This window comes from Leptopilina heterotoma, unplaced genomic scaffold (genome assembly GCF_015476425.1).
Source record: "Leptopilina heterotoma isolate Lh14 unplaced genomic scaffold, ASM1547642v1 Lhet_39, whole genome shotgun sequence".
NCBI classification, from domain to species: Eukaryota; Metazoa; Arthropoda; class Insecta; order Hymenoptera; family Figitidae; genus Leptopilina; species Leptopilina heterotoma.
The window spans coordinates 71,735-87,552 of record NW_025111058.1 but is presented as its reverse complement, the minus strand read 5'-3'; the positions used below and the strand labels follow the sequence as shown (position 1 = coordinate 87,552).

Here is a 15,818-nt window from a genome sequence, read left to right as displayed (position 1 = left end):
ATTTGAGTCGCACATTAAACTACGAATCAAAAAAAGTCAATTCGCAGAGTCAAATCAAAAACCAGATGATGCGGAGGAAAACAAAGATCAGATTGACAAGAAACTGGAAGTCATGTGATGAAGCCACCCCTCAATGAACTTCTATCATAATCGGATGATTGAATAAAGAACAAGAGAGAGAGGGAAAAGAGAGAAAGAGAAAAAGGAAGAAAGAAAAAAAGGGAGAAACAAAGAGGGAAAAAGAGGGAAAAGAGAGAAAAAGAGTGAGAGAGAAAAATTTATCTTATTCTTTGAAAGTATTAACGTCCAAGTTGGACCCTAATTCGAGACGCGATCTGCACTTGTGATATATAAATGTAGAGAGCGAGAGAGAAAGAGAGAAAGAGAGAGAGGTTTGTATAAGGATGAGTCCCAAAATGCGTGAGCCTCACGGAAGCCAATAACGACCCCCCTAAACTCGTGCAGCACACGAGCCCATAGGATGCACATGCTCGATATTCCCATGGATTCCTCATGCCTTATGGTATGTCGACGTGCCGCAGGCGAAAAATACATATATGTAAAGGTCCGGTCTCTCTCTTTCTCTCCTCTACCAAACACCATAAGATTTCCCCTTCGTTCGTGTGCGGACCACGAGTACGACGTGTGTAGAAACGCACATGTCCCGAATTCCCACAGTCCTGCGATGCCACCACCTTGTGAGAGAGATTCTTACGGAGCTCCCGGATTCCCCTCTTTCACCCTCCCCCACACACACCATCTTTTCTTCACTCTTCGTATTATATAGATGAACCACGTGTACCCACGTGCATTCACAAGGGACGTGAGCGCTTTGGCGCGCTTTTCAACCCACGCGACGCATGCGTGCCCTTTCGTTTTAGATAAACTTGTAATTATAAATGTGGCTATAAAAATTTTTATTTTGTTTCTTTAGTTATGTTTCTAACTTTCCTTTTTTAATTTTATGCAAATCGTTAATTATATGCAAAAAAAAACAAAAATCTTTTGCAAATTGGTGCCTCACTCTATTCTTTAAAGTTTCTGAGCTAAATACGATTTTTTTCGCAAAAATACTTTTACAAAATTTAATATAATTTTCTCTCCGTGTAATATATCAAAAAAAAAGGGAAAATTTCCATAATTCCTTCGTTTTTATCAACGCAGAAAAACGAATAATTTAAGCAGTTACGTCAATTCTTTTTATCTGTATACTATTTGTTTATAAAAGAATTAATAAATGTTTATTTTGAAAACTCACCACGTCACCGTTGACTATCCCAACACGCAGAACAATTATTGAAACTCCTGTAAACAAAAAAAGAAAAACTTATTTGGACAATTGTTTTAAAACCAGTAATGTCTGGCTCAAAACTAAAATATATGATTATTCATAATTTATAAACATTGTAACTATACGACTAGGAAAATTACTTAGTCAATTTTTCGAAAACAAAATATATTACTCTCTAAATTTGAATTAGTACAAAAATTTTAATTAATAATTAACAACTGAATTTGTGCTCTTGAATTTGTAAATTTTAGTAATTCATACTAATTTGGTAGTAAAATTTATTGATTCAAAAGCAAAAAGTCAGTGAATTGTATACTAAAGTTCTTTTTTTTTACAAAAAGTGTAAACTTTACTAATAAATAGTAATTTCTACTAATTTGTTAGTTAAATTTATTAATTTAAAGTCTGCGCTCATATGAGGAAGGAAAAACAAATAATCGAATATTAGAGAATAAAAAAATTTTATGGAAAAAATATTATATCCACCTGTATTATATATTATATATAGAACTAATGTGCGCATATATATAATAAAGTTTTATAGGTACTAAAAATAGTAAATACATAAAAATGTACCGCGAGAGCTTAGTGGTAATAAGAAGGGGTTAAATAACATTGTGGCGTTTGCCCAAGTGTTGTATAATAGCTTTTAAATATAGCGTAGGTGCCGAGACACATACACAAACACCATATCAGCATATACGTTGAGGACACGTATACAAAATGCCAAGCACAGTCACACATTATTATTTGCACTCGAGCCTAATTATATGGCCTTTTTACTCATTTCCCCCCTTAAAACACACATTGTATTCACACTCCCACTTTTTATATTAAATCCTCCCACCTACTCGCACGATTAATAAAAGCCGCACAGTAAAGTGTGTAACTTCCACTATATAATATACAGAAGCTCAATATTTAATCCACTCTATGCTTTCAGAGCACGAGACGAGTCAAACATATATTTTGTAATTTTTATATTAAAACAATCTATGAAAATTTACCCACAATGTTTTCGTTTTCATCCTGCTTTCCTTCTTGAAATTATTGTTTTTTGCTTTATTATTTTTATAATATATGTGGAATATAGTAATATAAATACTGTTTCACCTTCTTTGTCTTTTTTTTATATTTATATATTTATAAACATTTTATTACTAATATTTATTATATAAGGCTTCACACTCGATAATTAATTTTGATAATTAATTTAAGAAAGTAGCTTTAAGACCAAAAAAAGTAAATAAATAAATTTGACAACTTAAAAATGTAGTAAAAAAGTAATAAATAGAATTTTTCAAAAAAATTAAATTATTTTAAAAAAATTGTAATTTAATTCTACGTAAACGTATTAAACGTTTAATAATAATAATAATAATAATAAATAATTAATATTTTCAGAAATAATATAATTTTTTCAGGAATTCAAATTATTTACAAATTTTTTATAAATTTAATTCAATTATTTTCATAAATTCTTTAAAGTGATTCAATAATTTTCATAAATAATAAAACTGATCGCAGAATTTCAATTATTTTTAATACAATATTTTAATCGAATTTCTCGAAAAATGGAATTATTCTTAAAATTTTATTAAAATTCGTCCAATGAATTCAATTATTTAAAAACTTGATGATCAAATTCTTTATGAGAATTCAATTTTAATAAACATTCAATTATTCAATAAATTATTTACTTTTGTATTTCCTAATCTTAACTTTTTAACAATTTTCTAATTTTTATCAAAATTATAGAATTTGACAAATTTCAGAAATATTATACATATAATAATTTGAATGTTCTTTCATTCATTCACTTCTTCTGTCTCTCACACTCTGAAGTTGTCTTTTGTTTATACTTTTGTTTTTTGTTATCTTTAGATATAGATTGTATATTATATTATTATGTTATAATTATTTTTACATATTTTCTTATAGAAAAAGAAGAAAAATATTTGCACAATTTCTATTTTTAATCTTATTTTTGGAACAGGATTTCAATTCAATTATTATTTTCAAGAATTTTTAATTGAAATTCATCTTTAAATAAATTTTTATTGAAAAATTCTACTAGAATTCAATTATTTAAATACAAAAATAAATAATTTATTGGATAATTGAATGTATAATGTAAAAAAAAAATCCAAAAAAAACTTTTTCAACAAAATTTAGTACCTACTTTGACAGTTTTCAAATCCATTTGTTTACAATATTTAATTTTACGGAATTTCAATTATTTGTAAATTCTTCAATTAAATATATATTACAAAATAAAAACTTCAAATAATATTAAAAAAATCCGCAATTAAACTTTCTCAAAAAAAAATTAATTCCACAGAATTGTTAGAAAATATCTAAAATTTTAACTGAAATACATTTTTAAAAAAATTTTTATGACAAAATTCTACTAGAATTTAATTATTTAAATACAAAAAAACAATTTATTAAATAATTGTGTGTTTCTTAAAATTGAATTCTCATTAAGATAATTAAATTTTTAAATAATTGAATTCTTTTGAGGAACTTTAGGAATAATTGTATTAAAAATAATTGCAATTCTGTAACGAGGTTTATTATTTATCAATATAATTGAATTCCAACTAAGAATTTTATTATTTACCAAAATAATTAAATCCCTGTAGAAATGTTATTGTTTATGAAAATAATTGAATGTCTGTAAAAAATTTAATTATTCATGTAAAGAATTGAATTCTTACGAAGAAATTTATAAAATACTCTCTAAATCTGAATATGTGAAAATTCACATATTTGTACGTTATAAGTCGTCTTCTCGATCAATAAGTGCATATACACTTATAATAAGTGAAATTTCACTCAGAATAAGTGAAAAATTCACTTATTTATAAGTGTATATGCACTTATTGATCGAGAGGACGACTTATAACGTACAATAAGTGAAATTTCACATATTCAGATTTAGAGAGTAATTTATAAATAATTAAATTCCTGTGAAATTTTTATTATTTTTATAAAAATAATTAATGGATTGTGTAGAATTATTTTATTAAATTTTTTTTTAAATAAATTGAATTCTTTTTGGAATCATTGAATTGAGGAAAATTTTTGAAAGTAATTGAAATTTTGCTAAGAATTTTATTAAAATTTTTTAAAATAATTGAACTTCCAGAATTTCCAATTATTTTTTATGAAAATAATAATCGAATTCCTGTGAAATTTTTATTATTTATGAAAATAATTAAATGTTTGCATACAATTTTATTAAAATTTTTTTTTAAATAGTTGAATTCTTTTTGGGAAATTTTATTAAAATGTAGATATTGAAAATCATTGAAATTAGAAAAATGCATTTTATTTTTGAAAATAATTGAAATTAGAACAAGAATTTTTTTGACATTTATGAAAATAATTGAACTTTGGAGAAGAATTTTGTTATTTATAAAGATAATTGGAAATTTCACGAGAATTTTTTTCAAATTTTAAACATAGTTGAATTTTATAAGAATTTCATTTTTTTTGAAATTTTAGACATATAGTTGAATTTTATAAGAATTTTGAGTGTTTTCAACAAGAATTTAAATTAGAAAATCTTTAAATTCTGTTATTTTTAAAATTGCTAATTTTATTAAAAAAAAAAGCAGCGTAAGAAGTTAGCCGCGCGAATTGTTTGCTAATAAATATTAGAAATCATAACTTTTTTGAAAAACTTTTTCTAGAAATCAAAACTTGTTAGGAAAACTGTTTTTAGAAAACAGATTTAATTAAAAATCGCTTTTTTTTAGACAAAAAGGATTAGAAAATATTTTTTATAAAAATTGACCACCTATACCCTAATGTAAATTTAGAGAGTGGAATCTTCAAGGGGTACACACTTGTTAAAGTAATAGTATTAAGCAATAGACGAGTGTATAAATAAATGAAAATATATATACAAAATAGTATTTATTAATACTACAGAGTATTTATGTTGTCAAGTATAGAAGAAATGATAAGAAGGTGATTATTTGATCAGGAGTCGTGAATGGTTTTGAAAGCGAAGGGAATGAACGTCAATCTTAGCCATCCACTTAATGGCAATCGAGGACCACGTGTTTTTAAAGTGAGTGATGCTCGTTTACGGCATTATACATATACATATATATAGAGAGAGAAAGAGTGAAGAAACTAATACATAAATAAAGAATGAGAGACGATCAAGTGACGCGAATATTAGTGGTGAAACGTGTCAAGATCGAGGGTGGCAGACGCGTAGACACAGTCGATGAGGAGACTCTGTGTCGTGCTTAAAAAAAGGAACGAGGAGAATGGACAGATGAGACCCGCGATCCGTGGGAAACCTCGGTGGTTCCTTCCTAAGGAAGGCGTAGGATTCCGTGTGTTTTTTTGTGTTGCTCTGTGTACCGACACACCACACTCGAGACTCGAGCGGGCCATCTGCCCGAGTCTCTCACGATTCCGGGGCCAGCTGCCGATATCTTTTGCCTAGCATGGGCAACACACCCACATGCATCTTTGTATGTATATACATGCACGCATGAAGATGATGACTTTACTTGTGTGAGTCACACCTTTTTAGTAAGAGATGAATATTATACACCCACTTTTTAGGGTTAGGGTATTTTTGCGCTACATTATATATTTGTATTGTGTTTGCACTGCACTCTCTCTCAATTGTCAATTCCGAATATAACAAGTGGCGAAAATTTCGTAATAACTCCATAGTTAAATCTGAATTGAAATTTTCCTGATATTAGTAATTCTAAATTACAATTACTAATAATTTATAATAACAACAATTTCGAAAGTTATACGTTCGTCTCGACGTTTGTCCACTAGGCCAAATAAATATGTTTAAGATGTTTATTATTTAAATTTATAATAATTATTAATAAAAATAAATTTTATTGCGTCTTGTAAATTTTGTGTCTATATTACAATATGTGAATATTTGAATTCAAAATTCTCTTACACAATATTGGAACTGTAATACTGGCAATTATTTTAATTTCAATTAAACAGTGTCACATTGTCTTGAATTATTTTCCACTTTGCTGCGTAATGAGAGCGTAGAATAATATAAATTATATATAATATGTAAAATAATTCGAGTTAATATTTCAAAATTAAAATAATTACATAATAAAGTTCCGTAATGAATTTAATAAATATTTATAAATTAGACCTTGAAGTATATAAAAAATGGGTAAATGTTTGATCAAGTCGCAACATTTTAAAAAATATTTATTTTTCTCTAATTTTTTGATATACATTGTTAGACATCTCAAGGTCTCTTTAATAATAAATACATATTTACAATTAAATATTACAATGTACATTAACATATTACAATTTACATTTGTAAATATATAAATTATATTTATGTATTTGTATTAAATGTATAAATATATTTATATGAATTTAGATTATTATTATATAACCCAGGGGTAGGGGGGTAAAGTCACTTGTTACCCTCAAAGGAAAAAAATGCCGCCTGTGTATACCGATCAATTTTATTCTACACATTGTAAATTTTTGAAAAGAGAGGTGGGGTGGGGATTGCAAAATTATAAAAGTACCTTGCTCGGTATTGTGTCAACTTAAATATCGTTGATGGCTCACTTGACCCCAGTGGTCGAATGAGCCCTAATGGTATTTTTAGGGGTACAACACTCGTGCAGCTCACGTGCAGCCCACGGGGTGTGTTCCCACGGCAAAGGGAATAATTAAGTGACCTTGCAATTTTGTCAGGTGTTTCTTTTGAATCAGAAATATTTCAAGAACCCCATAGATTTTTTTTTTTAAAAGAAAAAAAGTATGTATTTTTAATCAAAAATTAGAAAAAAGTTAGAGTAACCAAATTTTTGTTTATATTATACATATTTTATCTATTTATAAAAATTCTAATTTATTTATGAAAATAGTTGTACCTACAAGGTGAAAAAAGTGAATAAAGAAATAAAAAGTACGAAACATTATAATAAAATTAAAAAAATACTAACTTACAACCACACCATCAGTTAACTATAATTCTCCCATTGTTCCACCGATCGTTTACTATTTCATTAACGTTTTCCATTCATTCAAATGATCTGCTCTCTGAAACTTCCTTTTTTTTCCCTATTAATTCACTCAACTTGCTTGGAAGCAGACCCAGACTATTTTTTTCAACTCCCCGTCAAAGGCGAACGAGCGCCGTCGTGCTCTTTTGGTCATTTAATATATATATATATATATATATATATATATATATATATATATATATATATATATATATATATATATATATATATATATATATATATATTTATATACTTTGAGAAAGTTGTGTTCGCGAATGAATTGACAAGTTTATCGATTGGTTTCCTTTTTAAAACGATTCTCGACATTGGGAGAGTGATGGGCGCGCCTCTCGAAACACCTGTACCCTGAGGTTTTGATCTCATCGGAAAATAAGAGTTTATCGTATATAAATCAAAGAGAGGGCCGATTTTTAATTTAGTTGTTTTCGTGTGAGTCAGGTGAAAATATGCAATTAAATGAAATCTCAATGTTGAATTAAGCATTCTGTGTGTCATTCACAAGAGGCTCGATACACACATACACATATTTATATACTTATCGCAGTGAATGAGTTTGATTGCGTTCTAATTTTTTCAAGTAGGTTAATAAATTTTTTGATTGGCAAAGTCTTCTTCAAGTTTCAAAATCATACCTCAATAAAGTACTCTCAATAATTATTATTAATTATCATTAATTATCATTTAATGCTATTTGCATTTTTTTAAACCCCTATTACAAAATAATTATTTAATCCTATTTGCATTTTGTTAAAATCGGTCTCTATTACAAAATAATTATTTAACACTATTTGCATTTCGTTAAAGTCGGTCTCTATTACAAAATAATTATTTAACACTATTTGCATTTTGTTAAAGTTGTCCCATATTATATCATAATGATTTTAAAAAAAGAAACACTCCAGAAAGTTTATATTAGTACAAAAAAAGATTTGAAGATTATAAAACTTAAATCTAAATGAAATATCCCCCCTGAAAGAGGCGTTTCGTTCCACCTGTTGCGTTACCTTGTGCATAAGAGAAAATCGATTGTCGTAGGGTAGTAGCTAAACATCGCTTTTTACGTATAATTTCTCTACTTTCTCCTTTCTACATTTAAACATAAAAATAAATTTACACTAAATAAGAAACAAGTACAAAAAAACTTTCTGTACTATTTTTATTTCCTTTTTAGAAACTTTATATACAAAATTACAAACATTAATAAATCAAAATCCAAATCACGAATTCAAAAAGAAGTTCGCCAAAAATTATAAATTATTCTAAACCCCACCTGTGAGATTATAATACAAGCAAAAAAATCACAGGTAGATCAAAAAAAAGAAATCCCCTTTCACGTAGTTTTTCTCAATTCCTAAAATACTCTAATCGATTTTTCAACAGAACTACATACACATAAAGAAACGTCTTGTCTGAATAATAATTCGACATGGACCAACCACAGGAGATTTTTTTTTTCCTTTTTTTTCATCTCCCCTCAAGCAAAGGGTCAAGCTCGCATTTCCACTAATCCCTTTGACTATGTTCCCCTTTTCTATAATACAAATAAAAAAGGAAGGAGAAAAAAAAGAAAAGCATATATATATAAGAATAAGACTGAGATGCGTCAAGGGCTCTATTTGGGGTCAAGTCGAGAATATATATACGGAAACGGTTTTGACCCCATTCATCGAAACGTGCAGGAATTCAACCAAACTCGTGCATTGCACACTTCCTATAAAGAAGAAAAAGGAAAAGAAAAAAAAAAACTTGCTGAAAAGAGGCGCATTTAATTTCTATGAAGGGTGTAGAGCTCGTGTGTATAAAATCCTCAAAGAATAGGGGTGAATTCTTACGGTATGCGTTACAATAGCAGCGCGAGTGTGGGAACCCAAAGCCATATATATACATATTCCAAAGGAGAACTTACGGTGTCCACAAAATACCCGTATATGGGGTAGTATTACGGTTTATATAGGTGTATATATATATATGGGGGCAAAAAAATCCAAAGACGCCTCTCTTTGCCACCGCGTAACTAATCAGAAAAAAATAACAATGACCGCACTTTAGCGGTACTTATATACACTTCGGGGAAGTGAATCACACACTCTTTTGCGAAAAACCACGCGATTTATACTGCTTCTTGTTATATACTCGAATTTCACTTTTTTATGACTGTAAACGAATTTTTGAAAAGGTAGAGAGAGGTCTTTCTCTCTCTTCAATTCGAAGGTCTCTCTACCTTTGAATTCATCAGGGTTGCCAGACAAATTTAATTTCGTTTTTCCCTGATTTTCCAGACAAAGTTTTAACTTTTTCCCTGAACCTAAAGAACAATCTGATTCACTCTAAAAATTATTAGATACTCAAAAAAATGTTTTATTACAAAATAAAGCAAGTAAAACGAAAACATTTGTAAAATTTACCCAAAAAATAGTAAAAATTACAAAGCAGAAGAAAGAATTTTCTCCAAGATAATTCTCGCACACTTGTTGAATGTCTTCGTTAAATTTATTTATGAATGTAATTTCGTGTGAAATTTGAAAAAGAACAATTTCCAAATGACAAATGTTTGAATGTGAAATGAAATTTATTCGAGGGCTAAGAAATAGTGGTCTCCATAACGGTTCTACGAATAGTACGAGAAGTATCCTAATTAAGGAATGAAAGGACTCATTGTGCGGAGCGATGCGAGTTTAAATGCTGTGTTTAGAAAAAAAGGGTACCGATAACACATGTGTCAAAAGAAAACCGACTCCGCATGTTTCTGAAAAGGTTTCTAAGTCTAAATATGAATGATCCCTTGTGACAAACGCCTCTAAATACCAAAACGCCTTCATTTCTCAAGATCAGAAAAATTTCAAACATCTTTGTCGGATTTTTTCTTCAAGTGGCTGGCTAAGAAATTCAAAGGCAGTAATTATTTGCTGCTTTAGTGTGTAATTCTTTATACTTAACTTAACTAAAATTTTTATTTTATTCTTTAACTTAACTAAAATTAATTTTAAATCAATTTTAAATAAAGTAACATAATTAATTACACAACTTTAACCCTAAACCATACAAAAAATGTTATATCATCAAAAACAAATTCAAAAATTAGGCTCATTGTTGGAAACAAAATGTTCTTATCATCAGAAACAAACCCAAAATTTGATCCTATCTAAATTTGAAACCTAACTGAAGAGTTGCATAATTATCAAAAGCAAACCAGAAAAGAAGATTCTATCATCAAACAGAACAAAATTTTTTCTGTTATCAAAACCAAAACCAAAAATAAGTTTTCGAAATTAGAAACAAATCCGAAAGTTGTTTTCATGATCAGAAAAGAACCATAGAAGAACTTTTCTATTATTAGAACCATAAAAAAATGTTGTATCATCAAAAACAAATTCAAAAATTGGACTCATCATTGGAAACAATATCAGAAAGTTGTGCTTATCATCAGAAACAAACACAAAATTTGTTCATCATCAGCAAAATGAAACCTGAAAGTGGAGTTGCAATAATCAAAAACAAAGCAGAAAAGAAGTTTCTATAGTCCAACAAAAAAATGTTTCTATTATCAAAACCAAAACCAAAAATAATTTTCTAAAATCAGAAACAAATCCGAAAGTTTTTTCCATAATCAGAAAAGTACCATAGAAGAAATTTTCTATTATCTTGAACCATAAAAAAATTTTGTATCATCAAAAACAAATTCATAAATTGGGCTCATCATCGGAAACAAAAATCAGAAAGTTGTGCTTATCATCAGAAACAAACCCAAAATTTGTTTATCATCAACAAAATAAGACCCAAAAGAGGAGTTGCAATCATCAAAAACAAACCAAAAGAGAAGTTTCTATAATCAAACAAAAAAATGTTTCTATTGTTCAAGAACAAAATTAGAAATAAGTTTCCAGAAACAAATCCAAAAGTTGTTACCATGATAAAAATACCAGAAAAGATAAATTTGCCCCGGAGACAAAGAGAAAAGATCTAACGAACAACATAAATAAAGAATCTAATGAACAAATAATAGAGAGAGAATTAAGAATCATTGCTGGGGAAAATTGACCCACATGAATTGGAATAAAGACCCTTTAAATTGACATTATTTTTATTTCGCCAGATAAGGGCATATTTGGTCATTGTTCAATTTCTTTTCAAGAAGTTACTTCCGATTGTCATTAGTAGAAAAAATAGGGTCTTCATCTAGGAGGAGTATCCACAACTCTATAATGAAACAAAGACTCCCTTGTTAATATATAACTTTCAGGAAGTGCTCTAAATCTCACATAGATCCATAAATCTTCACCAACAAACATCATGACCGTGTGTCACTTACAACTCTTTATAAATTCCAACGCAGTAAATATCAAATTCATTTTCCTAAGGATGTCAAATTGAGACAAAAAGCGAATCGAAAATGTTGCGAAGCAACGTTTTTGATTCGTTTTTTGTCTCAATTTCACATCCTTAGGAAAATTCTCCTAACATTGTTACTTTTCTGACAAAATTGCCAAAAATTATCATTAATACAAGTCGAAGGTATTTTAATTATATTTAAATTTTTAAATTTAAATATTTAAATTCCTACATTCAATGATTTCACTCGAAAAATAAACAAAATAGCAATACTAAAAAATATGTATAATATTATTTTTGTTTCGAGTAAACTTCCTGTATATACGAAACTAGAAGAAGTAATCAAGAGTATAATTGTCACAGAGATACAAATAATAAAAGATGGTTGATAGACGTATTAAGGAAACGATACAAGATATAAAATATAAGATTGTAAGGAGAGTGAGGGAGAGGGTTCAACTCTTTCAGAGAATCAATTTATCAATGAATTAAATATCCCACATACAAAAACAATTACTTCCTGTTGGAGAGAGATTAGAGGACTAAATTGTCCCGGATAAAGATGCCTGTTAACGTCTCAATGCAACAACACTTCCACTACTGCTAGAAAGGTTAAAGATCAACAACAATTTTCGGAGTCAAGATTTAAACACATTTCCGCTCTTCCATTCAAAACAATAAATTGCTAATAAATCCATATTATTATTAATTACTTTCAATTTTTTTATAGATCATTTTTAAACCTCTTTGTATTAATCTAGTCTCAATTCTTTGTAACTATTCTTTAACTGTTCGTAAATGTTCCTTAACTTTTTGTAAATATTCCTCAACTTTTAATAAATATTCCTTAAAATTTTGTCAATATTTGTTACAATAAAATTTTTTCTGTTTATTACTCAATTATTTTAATTTCCAATAAAAATTTGCCTCTAAAGTTCTGACCTTTTTCCTGTCAAACGCTAAACTGACGTTCTACTGTATAATTTCCAAACAACAAATATTTCCATCGCAAAAGTTAATTGAGTCATATTACCGGATTAGTCCGACTAACTTGTTTCCTATTGGGAAAGAGAGAATTAAAATTTGGTTCCGGGTTAATAATTGTCGAAGGGATGTTTTCGAAGGAACATATAACTAATATCCGGAATTGTCAAGGTTACGCGCGTCAAAAGTTAAAAGCCCAGAAAAGAGGGTTTCAAATTTTCTGGACAAATGTCAACATCCCTCCCTGCACACAACTGTATTTGCGGATTTACTTATCTTCTGTCTTCACTTTAAAGATTATAACGTCTCTCTCTCTCTCTCTCTCTTGTTTATATTTCAATCATGATGGGAAAAGATTTTTGTGGACAATTTTCTCTTTAAAATAATATTTACTCATTTCATCATCTATTGGAATCTAAAAATAATAACGAGACACATAAAATACAAAAGTATAATTTGCTTTAACTTATTGCAACTTTTATTTTTCCATTCAACCGCATAATGTAGCTATGGCGCGCACACACTATACAAACAGACGTCTCAAATATACTAATTTTTGGATTTTCAAAAGAAGAAAATTAAGGTGTATGTCCCAAGAAAACATTTTCTTTTTCTCTCCACTAAATACAGAGTGTATATATTGAGGAAAGAGTAAATTAAGGAAAACAATTATCTTTCAAGTCAAAAATAAAGTCAGAAAGAGAGAGAAAAAACCTCATTTTCTCTTCGTGTTCCCATCGAGAAATGACAATCGCAATTGCGTGTCGTTAATTCGAAATTATCATAATAAGGGGAGAGAGAGCCTTGCGCCATTGTTAATTTCGACTTTCGATTACGAATAAACATTTCTTTTTCACTGTATACATGTATATATTGATCATTTTGTTTGACATGCGATTTCGTTTGGGACGCAATCAACGAAAATAAGGGCGCATTATATTAATGCCAAAAATGGAACAAGAAACATCAATTCAAGTTAAAAAAAAAGTGCGACACGCAAACGAAAATATTTACTTACAATGACGTCACTTTCAATTGTTTATTAACAAATATTCGAAAATAGAAAAATAATTAAAGACTCACCGCGTCACTATCGATCACTCCCGAGACGACACAAAAAAATTGAACCTGAAAAAAAGGGAAAAAATTATTTAAATATTATAAATAATAATAAATATTATTAATAACAAATAAATATTAATAACAAGAAGAATTTAAATGAATTAAAATAATTAGTTCAATTTAATTAATTTAATTTTGCCTTTTCCTGACCCTAAAATAAGAATATATATTATTAAAAAACACGAAGAAAACGATAACTCCGAGTCTTCGACTCGGAGTGATCGGTACCTAATTATAATTAATAATAATTAAAGATTATTTTTATCAGTTCAATTAAATTATTATTTTCCAGAATTTTTAACAAAAATTCTTTTTGAAATTAATTATTTTTAATAATTTTTTCAAATGTTCTTTGATAATTTGCAAATCTATTTGTTTACAATTCAATTTAACGAAATTTCAATTATTCAGAAATTCTTCAATCAAATAGTATATTAGAAAATAAAAACTTGAAATAATTACAAAAAAAATTTTATCAAACTTTTTCAAAAAAATTAATTCTACAAAATTGTTGTAGTTAAAAGTATGATAAATTCAAATTTTGAAAGAGTTTAATTTGCGACCTTTTCAAAATTCAATTATTTCTAAAAATTCATATTAGAATATTTTTAATATTCAATTATTATCTAAAATTTGAACTGAAATTAATTTATAAATGAATTTTTATTAGAAAATTCTACGAGAATTCAATTATTTAAATACAAACATAAGTAATTTATTAAATAATTGAATGTTTTTTAAAATTAAATTTTCATAATAAGAATTTTATCAAAAAATTTTTAAATAATTGAATTTTTTTTACAAATTTTAATGAAATTTTTAAGAATAATTGCTTAGAATTTTATTAAAATTTTTTTTTAAATAATTGAATTCTTTTGTAAAATGTTATTAAAATAGTAGATATTGAAAATTTTGAGAAATAATTAAATTTCGGAGAAGAATTTCATTAGGTATTTTTTAAAAATAATTGAAATTTTTAAGAGAATTTAAAAAAATTTTAAACACAATTGAATTTATGGGAAGAATTTTATTACTTTTGATATAGTTGAATTTCTGAAATTCATTTTTAAATCAATTTTAATTAGAAAATTCTAGGAGAATTCAATTATTTATATACAAAAATAAATAATTTTAATTCAATGCTTTTTAAAATTGAATTGTCATACAGAATTTTATCAAATAAATTTTATAAATAATTAAATTCTTCTGACTAATTTTAATAAAATTTTGAAGACCAATTACATTTTTCGAGAAATTTGATTAAAATTGTATTAAAAATAATTGAAAATCTACGATGAGTTCTATTATTTATGAAAATAATTAAATTTTTTGCTTAGAATTTTATTAAAATTCGTAGATAATTGAATGCATGTGAAATTTAAATTATTTATAAAAATAATTAAATGCTTGCGTAGACTTTTATTATTTTTTTTTTTTTAAAATTAATTATTCTTTTGGAAAATATTATTAAAATAATAGATATTGAAAATTATATTTGAATTGAGGAAAATTTTTGTAAAAATAATTGAAATTTTGCGCCAAGAATTTTATTGAAATCTTTGAAAATAATTGAATTCCAGAGAAGAATTTTATTATTCATCAAGATTTTGTCATGAATGATTAAAATTATTTAAATAATTCAGTAAAAAAAAAACTGTTCTAAGTGTTTTAAATATAATTTTCATTTAATTTAAATAGAATTTCTTCTGACCCCATTTTCATTATAATCATCTATATATTTCGATTTACCAAATTTTTTGAAAATGGCACCATTTGTTAATAACAGTCGACTATTGTTTCATTATTACCACGATCAATAATAAATCGACTCTTTTTTCCTAATGACAATCGTTAGCCTAGACAGAGTATATACACTACTCCTAATTACATCATATTTTTATAAAATCACCGCGACAATAACCGATTACTAAGCGAATTGTCCCCGCGCAATGAAAAACCAAGAGACAATTATAATTGTCTAGCCAAACTAATGATCGATAAATGATAATGAGATAAAAGGATTATTGAGA

At 27.2% G+C, this 15,818-nt stretch overlaps 1 protein-coding gene across 5 annotated transcripts in view; it reads right to left on the bottom strand.

The window, feature by feature from the left end:
* LOC122506050 (tubulin polyglutamylase TTLL4-like) overlaps window positions 1–15,818 on the bottom strand; it is a 369,559-nt gene that overhangs the window by 325,056 nt on the left and 28,685 nt on the right. For all 5 annotated transcript variants that reach the window (XM_043618022.1, XM_043618023.1, XM_043618026.1 and 2 more), the window contains exons 3-4: window positions 13,750–13,794; window positions 1,259–1,305 (exon numbers count right to left, since the gene is read on the bottom strand). The gene's annotated coding sequence lies outside the window, so the exon portion shown is untranslated. The remainder of the gene's footprint in view (window positions 1–1,258; window positions 1,306–13,749; window positions 13,795–15,818) is intronic.